Source organism: Petaurus breviceps, unplaced genomic scaffold (genome assembly GCF_028583685.1).
Source record: "Petaurus breviceps papuanus isolate PSGF00001 unplaced genomic scaffold, PetGlider_PUasm1.0 108, whole genome shotgun sequence".
Lineage (NCBI taxonomy): Eukaryota > Metazoa > Chordata > Mammalia > Diprotodontia > Petauridae > Petaurus > Petaurus breviceps.
In genome coordinates this window covers 2,736,981-2,764,498 of record NW_027185593.1, presented here as the reverse complement: position 1 = coordinate 2,764,498, position 27,518 = coordinate 2,736,981, and the positions used below count along the sequence as shown (strand labels likewise).

The 27,518-nt window shown below is 40.9% G+C and overlaps 2 long non-coding RNA genes across 4 annotated transcripts in view; one reads left to right on the top strand and one right to left on the bottom strand.

Moving 5' to 3' along the window:
* LOC138154751 (uncharacterized) overlaps nucleotides 1-17,137 on the bottom strand; it is a 34,134-nt gene extending 16,997 nt beyond the window's left edge. The window contains exons 1-2 of the long non-coding RNA XR_011166680.1: nucleotides 17,016-17,137; nucleotides 8,621-8,757 (exon numbers count right to left, since the gene is read on the bottom strand). This is a non-coding gene — a long non-coding RNA (uncharacterized lncRNA). The remainder of the gene's footprint in view (nucleotides 1-8,620; nucleotides 8,758-17,015) is intronic.
* Nucleotides 17,004-26,988, top strand: LOC138154654 (uncharacterized). Of its 3 annotated transcripts, none has more exons than XR_011166667.1 (5): nucleotides 17,004-17,096; nucleotides 23,134-23,242; nucleotides 23,506-23,558; nucleotides 25,605-25,698; nucleotides 26,774-26,988. It is a non-coding gene; the product is annotated as an uncharacterized lncRNA (long non-coding RNA). The 3 variants fall into 3 exon arrangements; XR_011166673.1 differs by lacking the exon at nucleotides 26,774-26,988 and adding an exon at nucleotides 25,801-26,054; XR_011166664.1 differs by lacking the exon at nucleotides 25,605-25,698.
* Nucleotides 26,989-27,518: the final 530 nt, after the last annotated feature.

The following is a 27,518-nucleotide window of genomic DNA, read 5'->3' as shown; positions in this document are numbered from 1 at the left end:
CTGATTTCTTTTTCTCTTATTTTAAAAAAAATATTCTTTATTTTAAAGAATTGTCCTCTGGAAGAGGGAGGGGAAGGACATAGAGGGAGAAATACAAATGGTATAAAACCAAAATATATTAATAAAAAATGTTTTTTTTATTGACTTAGGGGAGCAAGAATGGAGGAATGGCAGGTGGAGTCCAATCCTGGAGTCCAGGACCAACATTCTTTGCCATAACTGGCCTCTATAATAAGGTCTGGGTTCATGGACTCATAGATCAAGAACTAGATCTAGAAACCATGTATTCTACCCCAATTCCCCTCATTTTACAGATAAGGAAACTGAGGCCCAGGGAGCTTAAATGATCAGTAAAATGTCACATAGCTGGCAGATACCAGAAGCAGGACTTAAACCCTAGGTCTGCTGGATCCTAAGCTCTTCCACATACTTCAGGCAAATTGCTTTACATAGCTAGAACTCAGTTTCCTCATCTGAAAAATGGCAGCACTCAGGAAACCTACCTCCTGGAAGGGTTGTTGTGAGGACAGCATTTTTGTAGTATTTCAATTGCCATTTAGCTGCAGGCTATTTTCACTAGAATTAGCCCAAGCTGGAGTCTGGCCAGGGAGTCCAGGGAGGGGACCTCAGCCTTCCCAGCCTACCCAGTCCTCTCTCTGAGCTGCCTGGCCAGGGGGAGGGAGGAATCTTCCAAGGCGCCTCCACCAAAGGGCCCAAAGGTTAAGTGCACTGGCTATCAACCATGCAGGCCTTTCGTCCCAGTTCTGCAGTTCACTGGGGAAGGCCAAGAACGCTTGCAGGCGCCTCTCAGCACATTAAGCTTTCAGAGGCGCCAGTGGGGGGCCAGCCCTGTCACCCCAGGGCACTTAAGGGAGTAAGGGTGGGGGAGAGGGAGCAGGGAGGCCAGTGGGCTGCCCGGGATCACTTCTAGTCCTGGTGTTTTCTCTTTTCTTCTCATTGATCTTTCTCATTTGCTCTCCTCTGATCCTCACCACTCACACAGCTCCTGCGAGAGACACTGCCTGACAGATGGGAAAAGTACTCAAGGTCACACAGCAAGTCATTAGCAGAGCAGGGACAGGATCCTGGGTCATTCTCTTCCCTATGCCCTGAGTGTTCTTTCCCACCCCCACTCCCACAAGAAGAGGCCACAGGGATGTATGTGGCTGGTGAAAGATGAAATGACAGGAAACAAAGGTTCAATTTTCAGGACATATCAATGAGCAATGCATGGCAATCGACCAATAAACCAGAACCAGACCTCCTCAATTTAAGGCCTGGACCCCAAATCCAGGAGGAGACAGACTTTTATACATTAAAAACAATTAATCAAATAAGGTCAATAAATTAAAAGGAAACAATTAACTAGGATAAAACTTTAGGTAATCTGATTTCTAATTGGGGAAAAGATTAGGGACTTTGGGAGGGGGAGAATGACCAGGTGCAATTTCCTGAAATCAGAAAATGAAGCAGCCTGCTCCCCCCAAGCGTCTGTATTCAAAGGAACATGGAAACAGTGCGTGATTGATCAGAGGCACTTTTCAGATAAGACATATGGGTTGCTTGAGATGTATAATTATGAGAAAACACCTCGCATCAGTCTTTGGACGTGACCATGTTTCTGCTCAGTATAACCTTGGTCCTAATTAAGGGTCTCTAAGCAAGAGCTAGAGGTGGTCCGGCTTCCCAGCCATGCAGGGCTAGCTTCAAACAATGCAACAAAATCCCCTCCCAATTCCCACAATTGAATAAAGTTTTCTCACAAGACAGAAATTGCACTAGACCCATGACTGAATAGAAAGGGTAGTGAGCTCTCCAAGAGTGAGTCACAAGATGTAGTCGGTGTGGTTCACTCCATTCCCACTACCACTTGCTGTTCTAATCCCCCCAGTTCCCTCACATATGGAGCCAGGGTGGCCTGGATCTAAGCACAATCTCAGAGTTTTCTTAAGAGTTGTTTGACTCTGGGCATGTCATTTTACTTGAATGGTCTCTCTCTCATTCCCTTCCCCTTCATTTAGAAGACAAGGGAGGGCAGTTAGGTGGTGCAGTGAACAGAGCACTAGCTCTGGAGTCAAGAGGACCTGAGTTCAAATCCAGCCTCAGACACTTAACACTTATTAGCCATGTGACCTTGGACAAGTCACTTAACCCCAACTGCCCCTCCAAAAAGCGGGAAAAAAAACCCAACAGCATTTAGAAGGCAAGCAATTTGATGTAAGTTATACATACGCAGTCATGTAAAACATATTTCCTTTTCAGTCATGTTGTGATAGAAAACACAGACAAAAAGAAAAACCAAAACTAAGGAAAATACAGAAAGTTTAAAAAAATATGTTTCATCTGCATTCAGATTCTTATGTTCTTTCTCTGGAGGTGGATAGCATTTTTCATCATTAAGTCCTTTGGAATTGTCTTGGATCCTTGGATTGCTAAGAAAAGCTAAGTCATTCTCAGTTAATCATCATATAATATTGCTGTTACTATATACAGTGTTCTCCTGGTTCTGTTCACTTCACTTAGCATCAATTCATGTAAGTCTTTCCAGGTTTTTCTAAATGCATCCAGATCATCATTTCTTATAGCGCAATAACATTCCATCACAACCATATACTACAACTTGTTTAGCTATTCCCCAATTGTTGGGTATTTCCTCAATTTGCAATTCTTTGCCATCACAAAAAGAGCTGCTATAAATATTTTTGTACATGTGGATCATTTTCCTTTTTTTTTTTTTTGCTTTTTGGAAGGTAATTGGAGTTAAGTGACTTACCCAAGGTCACACAGCTAGTTTTGTGTTAAGTGTCTGAGGCTGGATTTGAACTCAGGTCCTCCTGACTCCAGGGCCGGTGCTCTATTCACTGTGCCACCTAGCACCCCCTGATCCTTTTCCTTTTTAAAAAAAAATCTTTAGGATGAGGACCTGGCAATGCTACTGTTATTGTTTGTTATTTATCCTTTCTCAAAAAGGACCAATGACATTATGATGGTCACTCTCTCCTCCAGAGTCATCAGAATCCAGTAGCAAGACATGTCAAAACGACTGACAACAACCCAGTTATTGTTGTTGACCACTATCTTTAAAGAAGAGTCTCCCCCAGAACAAAACCCTGGTCCTTAAGCATGAGCCCAAAACTGGGGACCCCTTCATGATAGATAGGTAGCCCCTTACTTCCTTGGGACTTGAGAGATCTGTAATTAAATAGATGACATAAAAGAAAAAGCTAACTGTAAGATTGTTTACAAGTTTGTTGAACAAATTAATTAGTAAGCTGATATCAACACTTAGGTGCGTGTGACCTTTTAACTAGACTGAGATAAAAATGGAGACTGGACCATGATTTCATTGGTGAGGGAACCCTCTCTACCAATGCAGATATATACCAATTTGTATAATTTACAGTCTTTGAAAGTTGTCAAACATTGCAGTGACTGCCGAACCAGATGAAAATGTAATTGAGAAATAATTAACAAAATAAATAATGGAATAAAACATATATCACATTTGAAAACTAAATCAATATGCATCCAGCAAGGAGCCTTGTACATAGATTCATCCCCCCATTTCTAGTATCTATGTGAGTTTGACACCACTAGCTTAGAGTATGGGAGATTGACTTGCCCTGGGCCATTCACTCAATATTTGTCCAGAGACAGGACTTGATCTTAGGTTTTCCTAATTTAGGGGCCACCTCTCCATTGCAGGTCTGATAAACACTTCTCCAAGGGTCTATTTTACATTTTTGAAGACTTTTCCTCTGGAACTCAAAATTTCATTTTAAAAAATGAATGTTAAAAATTGTCTTTACATGAAATTGGAAAAAAACCCAAAATACTATTTAAAACAAAAAAAAAGAGAGACTGCCTCTTTGCAGTTTCTGAACTTGCTCTCTGTCTTCTTCTCAACCTCTTGAACTCAACCTCCTAGCTCCCTTGGAAGCGGAGCTAGAGTGTCACCTTCAAGAGGTCCCTCTTCACTTCTTCAGCTGTTAGTAGCACCCACCCATGTCCCATGCCCAATCACCACGTATTTATCTGATGTGTATTCTGTATATGCTTAGCACAATGCCTGGCACATATTAATGTTTGATTTCTCTAGTATCTTTGCCAAGAAAACCCCAAACAGTGTCACATAGAGTAAAACAACAACAATGATTGACAGGCTACCTAACAGACCAAATTAAAGCATGATCCTTGGAGATCATGAGGGAGCGCAGGTCCATAGATTTTGAACTGGAAGGGATTGTAGAGGCCATCCAGCCCAGTTCAACCCCCTCATTGTACAGATGAGGAAGGTGAGCTTCAAGGAGGATAAATGAATTGTCTAGTGTTTGAAGCAGACTGAGCCCAGATCCTTGCAGCTCCGAGCTTAGTGCTTTATCCATTATATCTCTAGGAGGCAACACAGTACAGGTATAGGGGAGTTGGTAGATAAATGCCTTCCTGCAAATTGCCTATCTCCTCAGGACTTAATTCCTTCATCTCTAAAATGTGGAAGTTGGACTGCATGGTCTGTGAGCATCCTTCCAGCTCTAAGGCATTGACCCTATGGAGATTTGAAATGGACGGTCTGTCTTGTAAACTGGCAAGCTGTTTAGATGCAAACCAGTATAAGCTGGCCTTCAGAACAATCAATCAGTCTGTCCATTTATTCATCTGTTTTCTAAACTGTCCACACTCTGCACACATTGTTGTGGTTCAGTCATGTTCGACTCTCTGTGACCCCATTTGGGGTTTCTTGGCAAAGATGTTGGAGTGGTTGGTCATTTCCTTCTCCAGTTCATTTTACAGATGAGGAAACTGAGGTAAACAGGGTGAAATTACTTGCCCAGGGTCACACAGCTAGAAAGTGTCTGAGGCTGGATTTGAACTCAGGAAGACTCACCTACCTTCTGCACATAGTAGGCACTTAGTTAAGTGTATATGGAATTAAACTAAATTGGTCAGACAATCATTTGGACTCTCAGACAATCTATTCAGTCAAAGAGTTTGTCAACTGTACCTTAGAACAGTGCCTGGCACATAGTGAGTACTTTTTTATTCATTCATTTTACAGAGGTGGAAACTGAGCCCCAGAAAAGGGAAGTGACTTGACTACAGTCTTGCAGTTAGCTAGTTGAGGATATGGGATTGGAGCCTTTGATTTTAGGCTTCTTTCTTCCTTGGCACTGTCCTGCTCTGTTCTGTCCTGTCTGTTCAGGGTTGTCTGAGAAATTCCCTGCTCGACAAATTAGCTTTATGTAAGAGGCTGCCTTCTCCTGGGTTTGGAGGTGATGGGGAATAATTGGGCTAATTCAGGCCATTTGGGAAGATGAGGGTTGTGGAGACGCCCAGCGGCTGCTGCTGCTGCTACCGACCCTGCAGTGTTTCTAATGAGTGGCAATCTCTTTGCCGGTTGCTGGAGCCCGTTGTCATGGAGAGTGGTGAACGGCATAGCCAAGGATCCACAGGCCCAAACGCAAACAAGCCCCTTCCTGCTGTTTCCCCCCGGCAGCTCTCTCTCCCCACCGCAATCCAGAGGCAAAGAAAGCCGTTTGTGAGCAAAGGCTGGAGGCTTCCCAGTAGGTGACTTGGGCAAGGAGGTTGTGAGAGGGGTGTTGGGGTTTCTCTGTTGGGTGGTAGTCAGATGGTCCGCAGCCCCCAAATGGCTCCAGACTGTCTGAATGTTCAGTCTGGGAGTCAGCAGAGCTGGGTTCTGGGCCCATGCCGCCTTGAATAAGCTTCTTCTCTGGGCTTGGGGGTCCTCATCGATTCCCAGGATGGGATTTTCCAAGGATAAAGGCATTTATCTCTGTGAGAGGCATAGGTGGTGGGTGGCCCAGCTGGCTCCCAGCCTGCCAGAAACTTGGACTGGGAAGCAGAGGGACTGGATTCAGGCCCTTCAAAGTACAGCTTAGGAACTTCTCCCCATCGGAAGGCTTTTCCTGAACCCTAGAGTTGTCACTCCTTCAATAATTTCCTATTCACAATCATGGCATCACAGAGCTAGAACTTGGAGATACCTCAGAGGTCATTAGGTCCAATCTTCTTATTTTACATATGGGGAAACTGAGGCCCTTACTTTGTATATATTTCTTTTTTTTTTTTTTTTGCTTTTTGGAGAGAAGAAGGTAGGGCAATTGGGGTTAAGTGACTTGCCCAAAGTCACACGTCTAGTTTTGTGTTAAGTGTCTGAGGCCAGATTTGAACTCAGGTCCTCCTGACTCCAGGGCCAGTGCTCTACTCACTGCACCATCTACCTGCCCCACTTCGTATATATTTCGTATTGACTCAGGTGCATGTTGCAAAACTACCCATAGTAGAATGCAAGCTACATGAGGGCAGGGTCTGTTTTATTTTTATCTTGGTATCCCCAAGCCTACCTAGTACAATCTCTTGTATATGGCAGGGGCTTCATAATGTTTGTTAGATTGAATTGAATTCCACTTATTCTTTTTTTTTTTAAAGCAATTGAAGTTAAGTAACTTGCCCAAGGTTAAGGGGCCAGTTCTTTTGTGTGGGTGTTAAGTATCTGAGGCCTGAATAGATCCTGGGTCCTCCTGACTCTGGGGCCTCCAGAGCTGGAGCTCTTACTCATTGCACCACCTAGCCGCCCCTCCACTTATTCTTTATGAGACCATGGCCAAGCTACCCCTTCCTGGGTCTCAGTTCTTTCATTGTTAAATAAGTGAGGGGTAAGACCAGAGCACAGTCTGAGACCGTGTACTAAATCCAAAGGAACCTCTGAGCTATAGCCAACCTGTAAATTCTGAAAAATTAAAAAATTAAAATAAAAAAATAAGTGAGGGGAAGCGAAAGAAAGAGGGAAGGATAGAGGAAGGAAAGAAGCAAGGAAGGAAGGAAGGAAGGAAGGAAGGAAGGAAGGATGGAAGGAAGGAAGGAAGGAAGGAAGGAAAGAAGGAAGGAAGGAAGGAAGAATGGGAGAGAGGAGAAAAAAAGAAGAGGAAGGTAAAAAAGAAAGAAAGAAGTCATTGGAACATCTTTAAACACAGACACACAGACACACACACACACACACACACACACACACACCTGTTCTCAAAGAGAAGGCCAGAAAGAAGCTTGGACAAGCAAAAGAGCTTTGAAAGCTATAGGCTGAATTGTGAATGACAACTATTCTCAACAATACAATGATCCAAGATAATCTTGCAGGACTAATGATGAAACTTGCTATCTACCTCCAGAGAAAGAACTGATATTGATTGAATGCAGACTGAAGCATGCTGTTTTTCACTTTCTTTCTTTCATTTTTTTCTTTTCTTTGAGTCTTCTTGTACGACTAATATCACAATATGTTACATAATTGCAGTACATATATATATAACCTGTATCTGATTGTTTACTGTCTCAGGGAGGGGGAAAGGGAAGGAGGGATAGAATTTAGAACTCAAAAAATAAATTATATATACATATATATTTATAAAGACATAAACAAGCATATTTATATCTTTATATATAGAAATAAATAAAAACTAAAAAAATAAATAAAAATGTTAAAAATAAAAAAAAAAAAAACTACAGGCTAACTTAAAAATAAAAGCGAGATGTACGTTAACAGAAGCCTGCAGTTTCATATACAATCCTCTTTTTCTGTTCTACTATGTATTGGAAATGTCCATTTTATTTGGTGTTTTTAAATTCAGATAAAAATACATTTAAAAAAATGAAGAGGTTTGTCTAGATGCCTTCAGGGGTCTTCCAGGTCTGACGTTGGAAGACTCTATCATCTACCCTTGGTCTGGCACATGTCCTCTGAATTCAACCTGCTCTATCTCAATTCCACCCTTTGGCTAATATTTCTCACTATGCTTGGGATGTCCTTCTCTTTATTCATCTGTTGAATTCTTTAAAGCTTTATTCATCTTTATTCTTTATTTCGTCTTTATTCTCATTCATTTTTTAAAGCCCAATTCATATGCCATTTCCTCCAGACAGGCTTCTCTGATTTCCCCATCCATAAAGACCATTTTTCTGGAATCCTACACAGAACTTTGTTTCCCATCTCTAATGTAAGTATTGTGTGATATTATATGTTAATTATATCAGTGTCTTATTTCCCCTTTCTAACTGTGAGCTCCATGATGAAAGGGACTGAAATTTATCTAGACTTTTCTGTCAGACCAGCATGGTGCTCTTCATACAGTCAGCGCTTAATAAATCTCGGCTAAATGAATGAAACGAAACCATACAAAGAGGGTATGGTGCCGAAGATGAGCTTTGCCTAACTCCTAATTTTGTTACACTCCTATGGGCCTATGAAAAGAAGCACAGAATGATATGAGTGCCAATTGAACTGGCTTCTTCTGTCTCTCTTCCCCTCCCCTCCTCTCTTTTCCTCTCCTCTCCCCTCTGTTCTCCTCTTCTCTCCTGTACTCTCTTCTCTCCTTTCCCCTCCCACCATCATTTACTATGTGCCAGGCACTGTACTAAGCATTCATTATTATTTAAAATGGCTAATAAGAACTAGATGTTATCCAAAGTTGATATTCCATTGGTTGTCTCTCTTCATATGTACAAGCATTCTCTCTGCCCAAATGTCACAAAGTTTCATTGGATCAATAAATTTCACATCTGATTTTCTCAAGGTGAAGCATCTATCCACACAGACATATCACTTTACCTGGACAGTTTATCTTCCTGTTCTTCATCAGTTCAAATCCCATCCATCCTCCCAAATCTATTCAATTGTAACTTTCTAGAGACTAAGGTCTGAATCCTTTTTCTCCTTTATGCCTCCAGAATTTAGAAGAATGCATTCTACAAAGAAAGACATTAACAAATACTTGTTGGATTGATCCAGTTCACATCTCACTTTCTGCCTGAAGCCATTCCGATAATTCATTTCAACTAAGCACAAATTTAGCAAACATCTATTGTGTTCAGGACATGATTCTAGGCCCCGGGAGAGAAAGTTGAGAAAAGATTCTATCCCTGCTTTTATGGAGCTCAGTCTAGTAAGAGGGCTAAAATGTCACACAAGAGAAGGTTTATGGGAGGAATGCTCCAAAGTTTCTGTTCTTACTATGGTAGGAGCTAAGGAAGCTCATCACTGGGGGTTCAGGGCTATCATTTTAGCAGTGCAAACCCACAGATTATTGCTAGAACCCAAGGTACGGGGACCCAACCTTTGAGTCTGAGAACTAACCCAGAGGAGGCACTCCATCCCATCTACACAACACTTTGAAGTTGAAAAAGACTTCACAGATGGGAAAGAACCTGAATGATGGAGGGGATTTCAATAGATATGGCAGGAGTAAGTAATCCACAGAGGTATTCTTCCCTTTATACATACTTTATGTACGGCGCCATTAAGTACTAGGTGCTGCTTGCTGCTAGCTTGATGTACATAATAAAGGCAGAAATTCTGGGAGAAATTAATTGAGGAATACAGCTATGATTTAAAGTGGCTCCACTTGGTTTTTTTTAGGATTATCGTCCTATGCCTTTCCTTGCCTCTCATCATTTATTTAGAAGGTTCAAAATTGGAGGGAAAAAATGCATAGAGGTGTTATTGGGACTTAGACCTAGACAGCCTTTGTTAGTTTGTTGGAAGGGCAGCCCCTGGAATGATGCTGAATGCCTCCAATTTGGCAATTAAGTGGAAATTATAGGGACTTTTTAACCCTAAGTCAGGGTTAAATATATAGACTTTTCCCTTGGTAATAAATATATAGACTTTTTCCTTGTTTATAAGCAGGATGCTGAGGTTTAGAAGTGGCTGATAGGTTTAGTTTATGACTAATGTCAAAATACTTAGGACAATAGGATCATAGATTTAGAAATGGAAGCAGAGATGTGCTGATAAATATTTAACAATCAGCTCTCCAGAAAATAATATAGTCACACACTTTTGTTTTTGGAGGGGGAGGGCAGGGCAATTGTGGTTAAGTGACTTGCCCAGTCACATGGCTAGTAAGTGTTAAGTGTCTGAGGTCTGATTTGAACTCAAGTTCTCCTGACTGCAGGGCTGGTGCTCTATTCACTGCGCCACCTAGCCACCCCTAGTCATGCACTTTTAAGTTTAATTTACATTATAAACATTTCCTACATCACATTCTTAAATCCAGAAATCAACAAAACAATAAAATCAAGTCTTAATTCAGAGAGTTTAGCAATTTCTGACTTGTAAATGCTCACACTGAAAATTTAACAATTGTCTTTCAAGAGTGAGTTCAAGCTATCTCCAGCACACATCTGACTGCAATGGACTTTAGATGTAATCTAGTTTAACTTTCTAACTTGAAAGACACAAAAACTAAGCTCCAGAGAAGTAAAGTGACTATTCCAAAGTCTCACAGGTAGGACATGACTGGGTTGTGGTCCTTTGATTCCAAATTTAGATCTCTTTTCTTTCTTCCATGCTTAGCTAACCGACTATTCTCTATTTCACGAGTCTAGCAGTACCTTGAAGGAAAGGCTCTCCTTTTTAGGGGGGAAACGTCTGTTACAGCCAAGGCCATGGAACTAAAAGACTATCCCTAGGTGAGGAAAGCAACTCAAAGTTTTCCCCTAGTCTGATACTGACACATGAGGATCTTCTCTTTCTAAAAGAACTGTAGTTTAAGTCTCCGGGCTCTAAGCTAATGGGACACTCTCTGTTTCTTCTTATAGAGAAGAGATATCTTAAATTAATATTACAACCAAATCGAGAAGCTGAAAGCAGAGAAAATCTACGCAACTTTGGATTCAGTGGGGCCATGCCTAGCAGGGATAATGATGGTAATCCTAGCCCAACATCAATCAACGGTCCTACCAGACCAGGAAGAAGCAACACCTTGAAAAGACTAAGTGTCATGCCAGATCAATGTGGGACAGATTCAACAGAAGCTACATGGCAGCATTACCAGGGAAACAATGGCAACCCTGTAGTGTCAGAGATATGTCACCTTTCCTCCCATTTACCTTGGTTGCATGCACTGTCTATATGTGTGACTCTCTAGAAATGTTCCCTAAATGTGCCCCTTCTTCCCACTAATTATGTGTATATTTGTGGGATAATATGCTCCAGATTAATAGGGGAAATGTTCCATTGCCACTTTTCTTGCTATGCCATTTCATTGAATGCCTTCATTTTGAACTAAATGTATCTGCTGTCTGATTAGTAAAAGTAACAACATCGGTAGGGGCTGATGAATTACTGACTTTTGAGTGGCTGGACAAACACAGAGTACTTTGAACCTTGGGTATTTTCTCTGGAGGGATCCATGTGTGATTTGGGGGGTACTACAATTTTGTGTAATCTGTCTTGTATTGTCCACTCTGTACCTTTTTTCCTTTGCTTAGTAAGCTTTAAGTGACTCCTAATAACTTTAGGATAAAGTATAAATTCCTTTCTTTGTCATTTAAAGCCCTTCACAATCTGACTCTAATCTATCTTCCCAGATTCGTGATATAATCATACACTAACCAACTACTCTAGTGTTACCCTCACTAACTCTCTGCCTTAGACAAAATGGACTATCTGCTGCTCTCTGTACAGAACATTACATCACCAGGATCCATACCTTTACACAGGTGAGCTCCCATGCCTGGAATGCCTTTCCCAGAATTTTACCTCTTGGAAGCTCTAGTTCTCTTCAAAACTTAGTTCCTGTGCCACCTACTCTAAGAGGTCTTTCCTGATTTGCCTAATTATTAATGCTTCCTCCCAAACACAAATCTTGGGCAGTTAGGCAGCACAGTGGATAGAATGTTGGGCTTGGAGTCAGGAACACTCATCTTTCTGAGTTCATATCTGGTCTCAGACACTTACTAATTGTGTGACCTTGGGCAAATCACTTAACTCTATTTGCCTTAGTTTCCTCATTTGTAAAATGAATTGGACAAGGAAATGGCAAACCGCTCTAATAACTTTGCCAAGAGAACCCTAAATGGGGTCAGGAAGAGTCAGACATGAGTAAAACAATTGAACAGTAAAACCCACAAATCACTATGTATTCATTTTGCATATAACTTGTGTTTCCTTTCCTGTAAACTTGTTGTATTACCTCAGTAGAACAAAGGCAGAGACTTTTTCTATTATTTTTATCTTCCCAGTACCTCACACAGAACAGGTGCTTAATGAACATTTGTTGAATGATTGATTTTATGTGTATAAATCTTTCCAAATGGACTCTATTTCCTTTTTTTAAGTTATATATGTACAATCATGTTAAACACATTTCCAGATTAGTCATGTTGTAAAAAAAGAATCAAAACAAAAGGGGAAAACCACAAGAAAGAAAAGACCAAAAGAAAAAGTGAAAATAGTGTGCTTTCATCTGCATTCAGACTCCATCGTTCTTTCTCTAAATGTGGATGGCATTTTCCATCATGAGTCTTTTGGAATTGTCTGAGATTATTGTATTGCTGATCATCGCACAATGTTTGTGTGTGCAATGTTCTCCTGGTTCTGTTCACTTCACTCAGCATCAGTTCAGGTAAGTCTTCTCAAGTTTTTCTGAAGTCCCCCTGCTCATCATTTCTTATAGCACAATAGTATTTCATTACATTCTTATACCACAACTTGTTAAAACATTTCCCAACTGATGGGTATCCCCTCAATTTCCAATTCTTTACCACCACAAAAAGAGTTGCTATCATTTTGTACATGTGATGAGTTCTAAGTTCCTTAAAGAAATAGATCATATCTCATATTATGACTCCTATAATAGTAAGAAGACAATGCACATTTCCTTAGCACTTCTTGAGGTTTACAAAGTAATTGTTTCATGACACTCCTGTATCATCATCATCATCATTATTATTATTGTTGCCATTTTACAGATTTAAAAATAAGGCCCAGAAAAGTTAGGTGAATTATCCTGTCATCATAAGGCTCAAACTCTGTGTCTTCTGAGTCTAAGCACAAACCCCTAGATGTGTGACACCAAGCAAATCACTTAACCTTCATGCTTTGGTTTTCTGATGTATGAAATGAGGTAGTTGGACTCAATGACCTCTCAGATCTCTTGCTTTTCTAAATCTATAATCTATGGTCCCATGATGTTGTTGTTCAGGCATTCAGTCGTGTCCAACTCTTCCCAACCCTGTGGACCAGCATGCTAGGTCCTTCTATCTTCCCCTATCACTCAGAATTTGTCCAAGTTCATGTTTATTAGCTTCCATGACACCATCTATCCATCTCATCCTCTGCTGTCCCCTTTTCCTTTTGCCTTCAATCTTTCCCAACATACAGGGTCTTTTCCAATAAGTCCTGTCTTCTCATTATGTGGCCAAAGTCTTTTAAGCTTCAGCTTCAGTATTTGACCTTTCAGTGAATTGCTTGAATTAATTTCTTTAAGTATTGACTGATTCAATCTCTTTTTTGTCCAACAGACTCTCAAAAGTCTTCTCCAGCTCCACAATTCAAAAGACCACAGTTCTTCAGTGCTCAGCTTTCCTCATAGTGCAACTCTCACAGCCATACATTGCTACTGGAAAAACCATAGCTGTGACTATACAGACCTTTATTGGCAAGGTGGTATCTGCTTTTCAGTATACTGTTTGGTTTCACCATAGCTCTCCTTCCAAGGAGCCAGCGTCTCTTAATTTCATGGTTGCAGTCATGGTCTGCAGTGATCTTTGAGCCCCAAAATATAAAATCTGGCTCTGCTTCCATTTCTTCTCCCTCTACATGCCAGGAAGTGATGGGACCAGTTGCCAAACTCTTCATTTTTCTGATGTGAAGCTTCAAGTCAGCTTTTCCCCTCTCCTCTTTTACCTTCATCAAGAGGTTACTTAATTCCTCTTGACTTTCTGTCATCAGAAATCTCATGATACCTTCCCATTAAACCATGCTGCCACTCACATGTACAGATATGCACATTCTCCAACACAACACACAGTATGTATTCCACAAGCATTTCTTAAATATTTACTGGACACAATGTGAACTCTGCTCTGTGCCAGGAATGTTATAAAGATAACACTTGTTCTCTGCCCTCAGGGATCTCAGAGAGAGGATAAGACACAAGAAAAGAGAAACATAATATAAATTGAGTTATGTGTCACAGTGGTTAGGTTGTTGGACTTATGGTCAAGAAGACCTGAGTTCAAATCTTGCTTCTGTCACATTAGATATATATATATATATATACATATATAAAAAACGATATCATATATAAACTATATATATGTATGTACATACACACACATATATAAATTCTGGGTAAGTCACTTAAGCTCTCAACCTGTTTCTTAATTCATAAAAATCTCTTCCAGCTCTAATTCTCTGATCCTGTGATATTTAAATGTGTTCAGTATTACAGAAGAGGCAGTGTGTTATACATGATAGAGAGTCAGTCAGATAATCAGTCCTGGATCTGGATGACCTAGGCTCAGGGGCCACCTCTGACACTTTATGTGCTTTAGCCAACTCACTGTGACTGTAACTTGCAAATAAAGTGCTGACCTGCTCCGGTAGGAAGTCTCCTTGCCTAGAAATTCCCAGTACAAGTGAAAGCATAGGTCCAGCAGTCTGTAGCCTCATCCTAAGCACTATAAAGGACTGTGAGATCAGAAATCATCAAGAGAAAGGCCCCTTGTAGTTGGAAGGTGGGGGTGAGGGTTGGCAGGTTATCTAGAGACCAGTATTCACTCATCCACACCATACTATCCATGCTCAGACACAATCACTGTCCTCATGTGGGCAGAGACACTTGTTCATTTGTTCATTCAGTATCAAATGCCCTGTTCTCCACTCTTCCTTGGACACGTAGGCATCCATGCACAAACACACATATACACAGGATGGGGAGGGGGAGATGCTTCCCTCACCACATATGGACATTCACACAGAAAAGGCCCATTTAGCCCCCAAGAGAGATCTCTAAGTATGGGACCAGGAAGTACCCTGTGGTAAAGCTTTTCATCTCAGACAAACAAGTCTTACAGATCTATGATTAAAATCCAATCATTTCCCACCCCCGTACAATATTCTATTCTCTTTGCCAGTTCAAGGCCCATTTTGCCTCTGTGGTGATGAGGGCTGCTGGTATGGGAGGGAAGAAGGGGTGGGGAGGAGGCAGATGCATGAGTCAGAGGCCCAGAGGCTCAGTACTGCCTGAAGTTTCTTAGAGCCCACTGGACTAGGGGCCCCTCCTGCCTCAGGCTCAGCAGGTTTCATACTGCCATGAAAGAGACAGGGAAGGAGGGAGAGAGGGAGGGGGATGGAGAGCCCAGAGAATTGTTTATGTTTGCCTGGCCCAGTTTCTTGCACCAAAATGGGCAACAGCAGGAGCCAATTTAGCCACAAACCGTGGAGGAAAGTCCTGGGGATGAGAAAGGGGGAGAATGCAATCCCAGGGTAGGAAGTTGCTGCTACTGCTCTCCTCTGGGTCAGGGTCTCAGGAAGAGAAAGGGAGGGAAAAAAATGGAAATGAGACTAAGGAAAAAAGGAAGAGAGAATGAAAAAAAGAGAAGGGGGGACAAGATAAGAAAAAAAAAGAAGGCAAAAAACAGAACGAGGTGGTTCAAAGATAGAGAATAGGAAAAATAGAGGATCTTACAGCTAAAAGGGGCCTTAGAAGTTTAAAGATCTATAAAGAAAATCTAGTATAAAAAGTATTCTGGAATTATTATCTCAAATCCCCCTTGTCCTTGCTAGTCATATCTCCAGAATGTGGCTAGCTACTTTTTCCCTTAAAATTCTAGGAGGTAACCCTGAATGGTTGGAGCTCTAAGGTTAGAGCTTGTGAGCCCCCACCAGTGTGCTTCTCCTTGACCTCTCTACCTAGAAGATGGTGTCAGTTAGTCAGTCAAACAGTTGGTATACATGGTACGGAAGTGTATAACATACTCTCCCACCAGTACACACAGAATCCAGGGCAAAATGGACTCAAGCTTAGAGAGCACATGTAGCAAGGCATAACTCACAGCTGCTGCTTACTGGAAGTCTTTTTCTCCTTTTTCTGGGATTTTCATAAAATTTCCCTCAGGCATGTTGTAGCTTCTGTTGCAGGATCCTTGTAGAATCTTTGAATTTTAATTTCCTCATCAAGTCTAGAAGTTTTTGGCTCTGGATGCAGCCACTTCCATTAGTTACTGTTATCTTGGGATAATGCTAGGACACTAATGTGAAGGTGGGAAGTTAAAAAAAAAAAAGACCCTCAAAACTCAAAAGGTTCGGCTCTGATCAAGTTGAGGGAGTATTTGGATGGAAAGGCAAAAGACCAAGGCCAAGACCAAAATGCTTTTCTCCTCCTTCTGAAGTCTTTTCTTTCTCTCTTCTACTATCAAATAACTGAAAATTTGAGGCCCAAACTGTATCAGTATTTTATATACAACCCACAGAGCATGACTGAGTTTTTTCAGCCAATTAGAATACATTTTCTGGTTAAGATAGCAGTCCTTAGCTGGTAGATGTCTACTTTAAATATTGTTCAGTTGTTTCAGTTGTGTCTGACTCTTTGTAGCCCATTTGGGGTTTTCTTGGCAAAGATACTGGAGTGGTTTGCCATTTCCTTCTCCGGTTCACTTTACAGATGAGGAAACTGAGGCAAACAGGGTTAAGTGGCTTGCCCAGGGTCACACAGCTGGTAAGTATCTGAGGCTAGATTTGGACTCACAAAGATGAATCTTCCTGACCCCAGGCCTGGCACTCTATCTACTGTACCACCCAGCTATCCTTTACTTCAAATGAGATAGAACAATTTGGTTGATTTACTCAATCAACCCTTCCCCACATATACAAAGTTATATACTACTTTATAAACATTTTCTCAATTGAACCTTACAACTAACTCCATGAATTACCTATTATTTTACCCATTTTCTGGATAAAGCTTCCTCTCTCTGTCAGGGTCAGATACAAACTCCTGTGTTTGGCATTTAAGGCTCTTTACCATCTGGATCTAACATAGTTATCCCGGCCAGAAGGCTTCACATTCCTCCCTTCATGCATTCTCTATTCTAGCCAAATTCCCCTACTTACTGATCCCAGTACATGCAAACACAGCATTCCATCTGCAGGCTCCAAGCACGTCACAGACTGTCCTTCATGCCAGGAATGTCCCCCCACCCCCACCCCATCTTACCTTCTTAGAATCACCAGCTCCCTTTCAGGTCCAGCTTAGGGACTGCCTACAGCAAGAGGTCTTTGCTGAGTCCCACCTATTGTAAGTGCCTCCCCTTACCAATTACTTCATATATTATCTTGTAATGATTTATCTGTGTGTATGTTGTTTCTTTCCAGTGGATTATGAACTCCTGGAGGGTAAGGAATGTTTCTTTTTTTTCCCCTTTGTATTTTGGGGCACAAATTGGGGGCTTAGGAAATGCTTGTTGAATGAGGAAATGAGGTCCTGAATGAAGAAACCTGGCCTCAGGTGGTGACAATGTGAGTGGAGAGAAGGGGACAGATAGAAGCAAAATCAGTTTGTGAACAGCAAAGTGTTACTGAAATGGTAACTAATCTTCCAGTTTCAAGTGAAGAACTTTAAGTCACAAGCAATTCTCAGAGCAGGAAGGAGGCTGTTTTGTTCATAACAAGTCTGTATGTGCACGCTTGCACATACACACACGTGCTTACTTGCGTGTACGTGCCCAGAATAGAGGAAAAAAGCCAGCTCTGGGAAACAGCGCGCAAACAGATGGGAAGGAGCGAGAAAAGAACCTTGGGAGGTAACTACCTCTGAGATTTCCCTTTGCCCCTGATGTCAGCGTCCCAGGGCATATTTCTGAGCATCCTGAGGATGGCAAAGCCATTTAGAAACCCTCCTGGAATCTTCCTTCACACACTTTCCTATGGTGATTATTAACTAGAACCGCAAAAGACCTCATCAGCCATCTGTTCACATCCCCCACACTTTGTAGCAGATGAGAAAATTGAGGAAGCCAGACATTACATGATTTGCTCAAATAACATCAGAGCTGGGATTTGAACACAGATCCTCTGACTTACAGCCCAGGAATAGTTCATTAAATTCATGTGCCACAATCTGTTTATCCATTCTCCAATCTAATCTATCCATTCTCCTCCCTGTTTTCAGTTCTTTGCCACTATTAAACAAACAAAAAAAAGTTGCTATTAATAGTTGCTTGTCTAGAGGGAGAGGGAGAAAATGTGAAACTCAAAATCTTATGGACATGAATGTTGAAAACTAAAAATAAATTAAATTTTTTAAAAAGTTGCTTATCTACGGATATGACTCCTATTTCTAAAGCACCCTTTCAGTCATTTTTCTGTCATGTCCAACTCTTCACAATCCCATTGGGGTTTGTTTGTTTTTTGTCAGAGATACTGGAGCAATTTGCCATTTCCTTCTCCAGCTCATTTTACAGATGAGGAAACTGAGGCAAACGGGGTTAAGTGACTTGCCCAGAGTCACATAGCTAGGTAAGCATCTGAGGTCAGATTTGAACTTAGGCCTTCTTGACTCCAGAATTGGCTCTCTATACACTATGGCGCCACCTTGTGGTCCTTTCTAAACCACTTAAAGGTTTGCAAAACACCATCCAACCTTTACTTGAAAAGATACATTGTAACTCACTGCTTTTTAATAATCACATTTCTATTATACTTTAATTAAGGTTTATGAAAGATTTTCTTCACTATCATACTACAAGGCAGGTAGTATGGACCTGGACCCTTCACTAGATTACCTCCATTGAGATAGTGAATATTTTTGTTGAGCATGCATCTCCTTATTTTGTGCCTTGCCCCATGTTCATTATCACAGGGGTCTCAAACAGGATCATTTCTATTGTTACATTTTCTAAGGAATAGTGAATGATCTGGACATATGGATGAGAGGATGAGAGATATGTCCTAAAAGAACCTGTAAGGTGAGGTTTTGTTCTACCAAGTTGAAGGATTTTTTTTTCAATCAACAATCAACCCAATTGAATTTTATGTTCTCTACATCTTTCAGTCAATTGTGAGATAATAAAGATGTGATCCATCGATGAATGGAAATTGATGAATTGACTTCAGTGAAAATCTGTTTATTCCCTCTTGTTACTCTCCTTGAGTTCATTTCAAGTCAACAAGCATTTATTAAGTACTATATGCTGGGCACTGTGCTAAGTTTTGGGAATACAAATACAAGGAAAAAAAGGACAATCCCTGCCTTCACGGAGCTTACATTCTAATGGTGAAAGGCAAAACACAAAAGGAAGCTTTCTGTCCATACTTACTGCTCATAATTGTCCATCATCTTTTTTGTAGGACTTAACAGATGAATTTATATTCTAACTCAGTGTTGCCTTTGGCAACCGTTTCTCCGTGCTTGGCAAGTAAATTAAATGTTTGCTTAGCAGGGTGTTTTGGGGCTCTTTTGGTCTCCAATGTTAAAGCAATTAGTTTACATTGGTCTAACTTCTGTATGAAGTTATTGGTCAGTTTCGATATCATTTCTGTTGTCCATTTCCCATTTTTTATTTTAAGAGCTTGTTTAAATAATTCAGGGTTCAATCTTCTTAATTGCATGCCATATCTTTTTCTTATTACTATTCTTTCTTCTTGTTTACTATAAATTCTGGTCTTAGCTTTGATGAGTCTGAGTATAAATAGTTGACTCAAGGATAACTCCCACTTCCTTTTCATGTCTGTTAAAATGTGATTTGTTTTCTTCGTTGTGTTGTTGTACTGTATGGTCATCATGCCCAACACCTACTGAACTTTTCTGTTTAAATTTTCTACATTAAAAATTTTTAATTTCTACATGGTTGGATCAGAAACAAGAAGAAAACATCTGGGTAATCTTCAAAGACCTCTATAGGCAAGTACACCCATTTAGTGTTTTCTTGGTAAAGATACTAAAGTGGTTTGTTATTTTCTTCTCCAACTCATTTTACAGATGAGGAAACAGAGTCAAACCTCTTGGTAAAGATATTAGGGTGGATTGTTATTTTCTTCTCCAACTCATTTGACAGATGAGGAAACTGAGGCAAACAGGATTAAGTGACTTGCTCACAGGGCTAGTGTCTGAGGACAGATTTGAACTCACAAAGATGAGTCTTTCTGACTTATGGACACATTCACAAATATATACATACATATACATATATACATTGCAGACATTTATACATGAGTGTATGTATATTTTGTGTGCATTTTACTGTATTTGCACCATATATACATGTATTTTATATACATACAAAATATATATAGTATGTGTATATATGCATACGCAGGGAATATGGGGTATTCAGGAAGGACTAGCCCCTCTGGTGTGAGGGCTGCTCATCCACCTTTGACATCTACCTGGCACTCAGCTCTTACCAGTGATTCTAAGGTCCCATAGCATGTGCAGCAGTCACATCTCATTCTCAGCAGACCCGCTAAACCAGGTTGAGGGACTAACGGGACTGTATACACAGTATCCCCGAGGGTAACCGAAGGACCTCAGAATCATGGGTGAGTTAGAGGAGTGTCTACCCCAAGCACGTGAAGGCCTCCCCCAGCAGAACGGGTGGATGAGAACAATTTGTTCCAACAGCCATGACGGAGGCTGAAGCAGGCGCTATGCAGTGCTTAGAGCTTGATCAGACATCACAGACACCAAGGTCATCCGCTACATCCTGGGCCATCCGCCAGTCGTCCTGACTTTCCTCCTGTCACTGGACTTCTATGACTCTGGAAGAGAGAGTGAGGCTGATGACTTTGTGCAACTGTGCCTCGATTAAATCCAATTCACAAGCAAGTTAATGCATCACCCTGTGATGTTGGTGCTCTCCAAAAACAAAAGCTAAACAAAAACCACAGCACATATACATATATAAACATACATATATTTTCAGTGTATATATATATATATACATACACCCAAAATATGTATACACAAATAAAAATATACAGAGATGAATGTACTATGTGTGTGTGTATATATATATGTGCATACATAGTGTGTATATGTATATATGTGTGTGTCATAGGAAAATTTGAGGAGACAGAGAAAATGTTCAGATGAAAGGACAAGGGACAACTTTGAGGAGGAGAAGGATTCGCCAGGTAGAGCCAAAAAAGAAATTCTTTCTAAGCATGGTATGACGGCCTTTGGGAATATATGCAAGTGGGAGAGGGCAGGATAGGATTACGGCACATCCCAACATCCATAGATTGACTCTGACCTGAGAGTCAAGTTTGTGAAGAGGAGCAATAGAAATTAGATTGGAAAGTGTTTGTCCTTCATTCTCGAAGACGATCACCACGTTGGAGAGGTGAGGACTGGATTTAAGTAAGGGAGGGTTGTGCAGAGCGACCAGCCTCGCTTTCTCCAGGATCTGAGTCCAGTGGCCAGATATAGATCAGGAGGAGTAGAGATGGCCCCGGATACAGTGGGAGACGTTGGTCTTTTCAACCTAAGGTCTTTTCCAGGTCTTAGTTTGACTGAGGGAGCACCCTTTTGGTGATTAAGTCTAGGTAAAAATGAGGCAAAGTGGAAATGTAGATTGGTGCTAGACCCACACCTTCATTAGGAAAGGTCCTCAAGGCTGGGGAGGTTTTTGTTTTTTCATTGTCTACCAAGTACTTAATCAGCATAGTCCCTGGAAGTAATAATGCTTTTAAAATACTTGTTGATTGACTGACATATCTGTTAACTGGTTGATTGAGGATGGCATCTTTTGTATGCCGGGTGTAATGACTGTATTTTATCCCATGGGATAAATATCTCATAGGGAGTCACCCAGGTTTTCTGAGTTGGAGAAGGACAACGGTCAGAACAGTGCATTTTTATAGCTAGTGTCCTGCACCCATATTATAGTGAGAAAAACACTGACTCCAGAGAGTCAGAAGATCTGAATTCAAATCTCACCTCAGATATTTACAAACTGTGATCTTAAGCAAGTCACAAGCCATAGGCATGTAGTAGGAAAAGCCCTGAATAAGGTGTGGGGGTGAGGGCTAGATATGGGTTCTAGTCTGACTTGCTGGGTGATTTTGGGCAAACCATTTCTCTGCTCGGCCTCAGTTTCCTCATCACACCAAAGGAAGACAACTGATAGAAATTCAAGCCTTTGTCTGTCTTCTTGTGACATGTCATGTCTTCCCAACTAGATCCCTAAATAGAACAGGGGGGTCTGAATATGTGTGCATATCAGGAATTATACTTGGAGTGATTGATAAGTATTATTACATTTCTTAGTTTATACATCTCTCTTCTAATAGGTTACAAGCTTCTTTGGGGGGAATTGAGGTTATGTGACTTTCCCAGGGTCATACAGACTTGCCCATACACACAGCTAGTAAGTGACTCAGACTGGTTTTGAACTCAGGTCCTCTTGACTCCAGGACCAGTGCACTATCCACTGTGCCACCTCAGTCACTCCAGTTACAAGCTTCTTATAAGGAGAGCTTTGTTTTGTTTATGACAAACCATTCCCTGAATGTCCCCTCTCCCTGTTCCCTCCTGTTGAGTTGAATATAATCCCAAATCTAGCCCTGTGTGTATGCATGTGTTCTACCTTTCTTTGACCTTTTGTCTTCATTTGACCAGTTTAAATGAAAGTCAAGTTCAAGCAGGAAGGAGTTTCAAGGTAATTGAGGGGCTTAGAACAGCAAGTGGTCGTGGGAATTGAATGAATCACGCTGAATCCATCTTGTGACTCAGTCTTGGAGCTAGCTCACTACCCTTTCTATTCAGTCATGGGTCTAGTGCAATTTCTGTCTTGTGAGAAAACTTTATTCAATTGTGGGAATTGGGAGAGGATTTTGTTGCATTGTTTGAGCCTAGCCCTGCATGGCTGGGAAGCTGGACCACCTCCACCTGTTGCTTAGAGACCCTTACCTAAGGACCAAGGTTATGCTGATCAGAAATGTGGTCACATCCAAAGACTGATGCGAGGAGTTTTCTCACAATTATACATCTCAAGGATTGAAGGTTGCACACATACCTTCCTGCTCCAATCCAAGCATGTAGAAACTTAGGCTCTCATTGGCTCTGGGGCCAGTTTAGTGTGATGGCAACGTCTTTTAATTGACTGCATACAGTCTTTTAATTAGATGACTCAAGAGTCAATGGCTGAACTAACATAGAACGTTTGTTTCCAAAGGACCACCCACCCATTTCTCCCTCTTTCCTTGGTGACTTAAAGTAAGAAGGGCTACTTTGAGCTATGGGTCAGGGAGGACTAGCTGGTCACTCGTGCCCATGTGTCCTTGAGCACATGTCATCTCTCTCTCTTTTTCTATGTTTATTTTTCTGACCTTAGGAGAATGAATTCTTAGAAGGGAATGTGTCCAGGCAAAGACCTTGTCAGTTTGGGAGATGAAGAAGCAACGTCCAAGGTCTCATGGTGACCAGAGTCAGTACCAGTAGCCGTAAGTGTCAGGTGGAAAATCGAAATGGAGATTATAGGCAGTGATATCATGGGCACGCCAGGACTGGAGACACTACAGGGTAGCACCTGAGTGCCTTAGTCCAGCAGCAATTGGGTTTAGTGAGAAGCCACTCAGGCTGATAAACTGCCTGACACAGAGTTCAGATAAACCATCAATTCATTGTAGACAGTGTCCTGTGAGGGGCCAGCCCAGTTCAGCAACAGTTAAGAGTGACTTGGTCATCATGGATTCTATGCCTACAGGGAACTTTTTGAAGATTCCACAGAGGGAGAAAAGGACTTCCAGTGGCCCAGATGTGAGTTTATCCCTTTGCCCACCTTAAAAGTGAGACCCTTTGGGATTCATTGCTGGTATTTTGTGTGCTTGTTACCCTAACAAATTTTTGCCTGAGAGTGGGGAAAATCATCTTAATACCTGATCCAGACCCTTTGAACTTATCCTAGAATCAGATTAAGTGAGATTTATTTATTACGTGTGGGAATCTTGTGTCAGACATTTGCTACAAACAAATCACCATCCCCATATGTGAATCCCTCCCTATCCTACATGGTCCAACAACAGATTTAGAGTTGGAGATCTTGACATGATACTCAATTAGACTTACATGAGAACACTGAGAGTAAGTAGGGGCCACTCTCTGGGGTCCCAGACCTAGAGTATGAGTGCCCAGGTGGGAGAGGGGCTGCTGCAATAGGTTAGATGAGGAAAGGTCTCTAAGCTTCCTTCCAGCTCTAGATGTTCTAAATTGTTCAGTTGTGTCTGACTCTTTGTGACCTCATGGACCATATCACACCAGCACTGTCCATGGCGTTTTCTTGGCAAAGATACTGGATGGAGTGGTTTGCCATTTCCTTCTCCAGGGGATTAAGGCAAACAGTGACTTGCCCAGTGTTACACAACTAGTAAGTGTCTGAGGCTGGATCTTAACTTAGGTCTTCCTGACTCTAGAACCACCGAGCCATCTAACTGCCTCCAGTTCTATAAATATATTTGAATATTTTAAACTGTTCTATGTATAACATATGTGTGGATATAGGTTGTCTAAATATATAGATGAGCTAGCAGGTGTCATGGATAGAAATGATCTGAGGTCTGGAGAAGAGCCAAGGCCTGCATGGCTACATGCATGCACACCAACTAGGGGAAAGGGTAGGCAAGGTCTGGGTTAGCTGAGGCTGGGCAATCCCACCTCCAGTCTCCAAGAGGAATATCAGACTAGAGTTATATCAATCTGCCACCCTTCAAATACCTTTGACCTAGTGGTATGAGTTTGGGCTCAGAAAGAAAGCCACTTTCCTGGTCACTCTTAATGGGGAGAGTAACCCTTAGCTTATACTTTACAGCTTAGCTCCTTTCCACCAAAAGAAGGTTATAGAAAAGAACACTACAAATAGCAAATAGTGAATAGATTTATTTACTAAATCAAATGAGAATTGGAGAAATTATATCAAAGTATGCCCAAGAATGCATGAACTTAAATACAGAGAAGCATGGAAAGATCTATATGAGCTTGTGCAGAGTAAAGTAAGCAAAGGGAAGGGATAAACATTTTATTAAGTACCTATTATGTCTTGCCTTTGGACTTCAATGATTCTAGGATAGAGGCTGACAACTTTACCCAGCTCTGCCTCACTTAAATCCAATTTATATGCAAGCCAAGACATTTCCCTCACGATGTCATTGTTCTTCTTTGAGAATGAAGGATGAACAACTATGTAGCAGGCAGCTAGGTGGTGCAGTGTATAGAGTTCCAGGCCTGAAGTCAAGAAGACACATTTTCATAAGGTCACATCTGGCCTTCGAACTTATTAACTCCGTGACCCTGGGCAAGTCACTTAACTCTGTTTGCCTCAGTTTCCTCATCTGCTAAATGAACTGGAGAAAGAAATGGCAAACCACTCCAGTATCTTTGCCAAAAAAATCCCAAATGGGGTTGGGATGAGTTGAGCATGACTTGATGACAATGATAACATGTATCAACTGTGTGCTAAGAGCTTAACAAGTATTATCTTATTTGATCTTCACAATAGCCCTATGAAGTAGGTATTATTATTATCCTCATTTTACAATTGAGGAACCTAAGGCAAACAGAAATTAAGTGACTTGTCCAGAGTCACCTACATGTCTGATAAGTATCTGAGGCTGGATTTGAACTCGGGTCTTATTGACTGCAGACTGAGTGCTCACTATTCATTGTGCTACCAAGCTGATAATATATACAATGACTATAACAATGTAAATGGAAAGAACAACCACAAAAAAATCATCTGGACTTCACTATTGTGATTGCTTCCTCGCTCTTCTTCTACAAGCCTCTTCTTTCACTGTTGAGTTCCTACAGGACCTCCATTTTGGAAAAGGGCCCCCCAAAATAAGAAGTGAGCTCACCATCAATGGAAGTGTCCAAGCATAAGATAGATGACCATTTATCAGAGGTGCGTTAGAGATAATTTCTATATAAGTAAGAGTTGGACTCAACATCCTCTATTTCCAACATCCTTCTAATTCCAAGATTCCATGATTCTACATGTTTGAAGGTACATGGGCAGAGCTTGGATCTGAAGCAAGGTCTCCGAATGCCACATCCAGTGCTGCTTCCTAATTAGGAATCCATGAAGATGCCATAATGAGATACATAGAAGCTTATGTCAACAGCATTAGCGGAGAATAGGGGGACTCGTAGACATACAGTTTTTTTTTTTAAAGAGAGGAGGGGAGAGTGTATGGTTAAGTTCTTTGCACAGCCATGAGAGCACAGTAGTCAAGTTTTGCAAGTGTTGTACTTATCATACAATGCATGCTGAATAAAATTTATATTAAACAAAATTTACATTAAAAATTTTAGATTTATATTAAACAAAATTTATATTAAAATGTTTAAATTTATACTAAAATACAAAGGTATAGTAAATATATTATATTAAAATAAATTAAACATTTATATTAAATTTATATCAAGAATTATAAATTTTCTTCTTTGCGCAATTAATGCAACAGCAAAAATTGCACGGTGCACTCTTTGAGAAACCTGTTCTGCATTGATGCAGTGATTGCTCAAACCAAGACAGACCAAAAGTGCCCTTTCAAGGTTCCTTCTCCTGGGAGGAGAGCAAAGCATGGGTGGCCTAGTAAAGGTTTTTAGACAGATGGTGGTTGAAGACTGGCCAGGAATGTTGCAGAGAGGGTTCTGCTGGGCAAGATCACCACTGAGGACTCTTCCACCTTGGAAAGTCTATGAACCTGGAGAACAGGTTTAATAAAGAAACATGTCAAAGTAGGAAGTCAAACTGGGTCTTCTTTTCTGCGTTAGGCAGGTACTGTCGCCACCTGCTGGTTTAAGAAAGCTTAAGCAGGATGCAATCCTACTGAAAGGCAGCTGAAATTTAACCAATATTGACCTAGTGAATTGCTGGAGGATCTGGGAAGAAGGGAAAGGGCAAATAGCTCTAATTATCCGGTAATCACTTTACATTGAATCCAAATCTTTCTCTCTGTAACTTCCACCCACAGTTCGTGGTTCTTCGTTCTGGGACCAAGCAGAACTATCCTAATCCTGATTCTTCATCGTGATGGCCCTTCAAATACTGTGTTCTCCCAAGGGTAAACCCCAATCCTTTCAAAAGATCTTCATATGGCATGCACCAGCCTGATCACTCTTCTCTGGACATGCCTTACTGGTTACAAACATAGACCACATTTTTACCCCAAATACAGCTTATAAAAACTTGAGAATGGCCTATAATTATGTTCCCACCATCAGGTGGAAACACAGGTAGCATACTATGGAGAAAATCAGAAAGAGTATAATAAGTGATAAGAAAAAGTGAACAGAGATGATTCAAAATGAACTTCAATATATTTTTAAGACTTTGTAGTGCATATTTATTCTAATTTGTGTAATTACTTTTCAGTGTACATATTACTCAAATTTACATAGTGCTTTAAAGTTTTACACACATCTAATACACATATACATACCCATATGAAAAGCAATGTGGTATAATGTATAATGGATAGAATATTGGACTTGGAATTGAGAAAACCTCTTCTGGAATCCTACCTCTGATAAAAGGCTATGTGATTCACTCAATCACTTGCCCTTTCTGAGCTTGTTTCCTTATGTAAGAAGGGGATTCCCCACTCTGCCTCAGTTAATGTAGTCATAGAAGGACCAGAATTGTAATCCCAAGGTGTTAATGAGGTGTTAAATTAACTATAAACCTATGTCTGGTTTCACTGAGTAAAGAAAGGATTG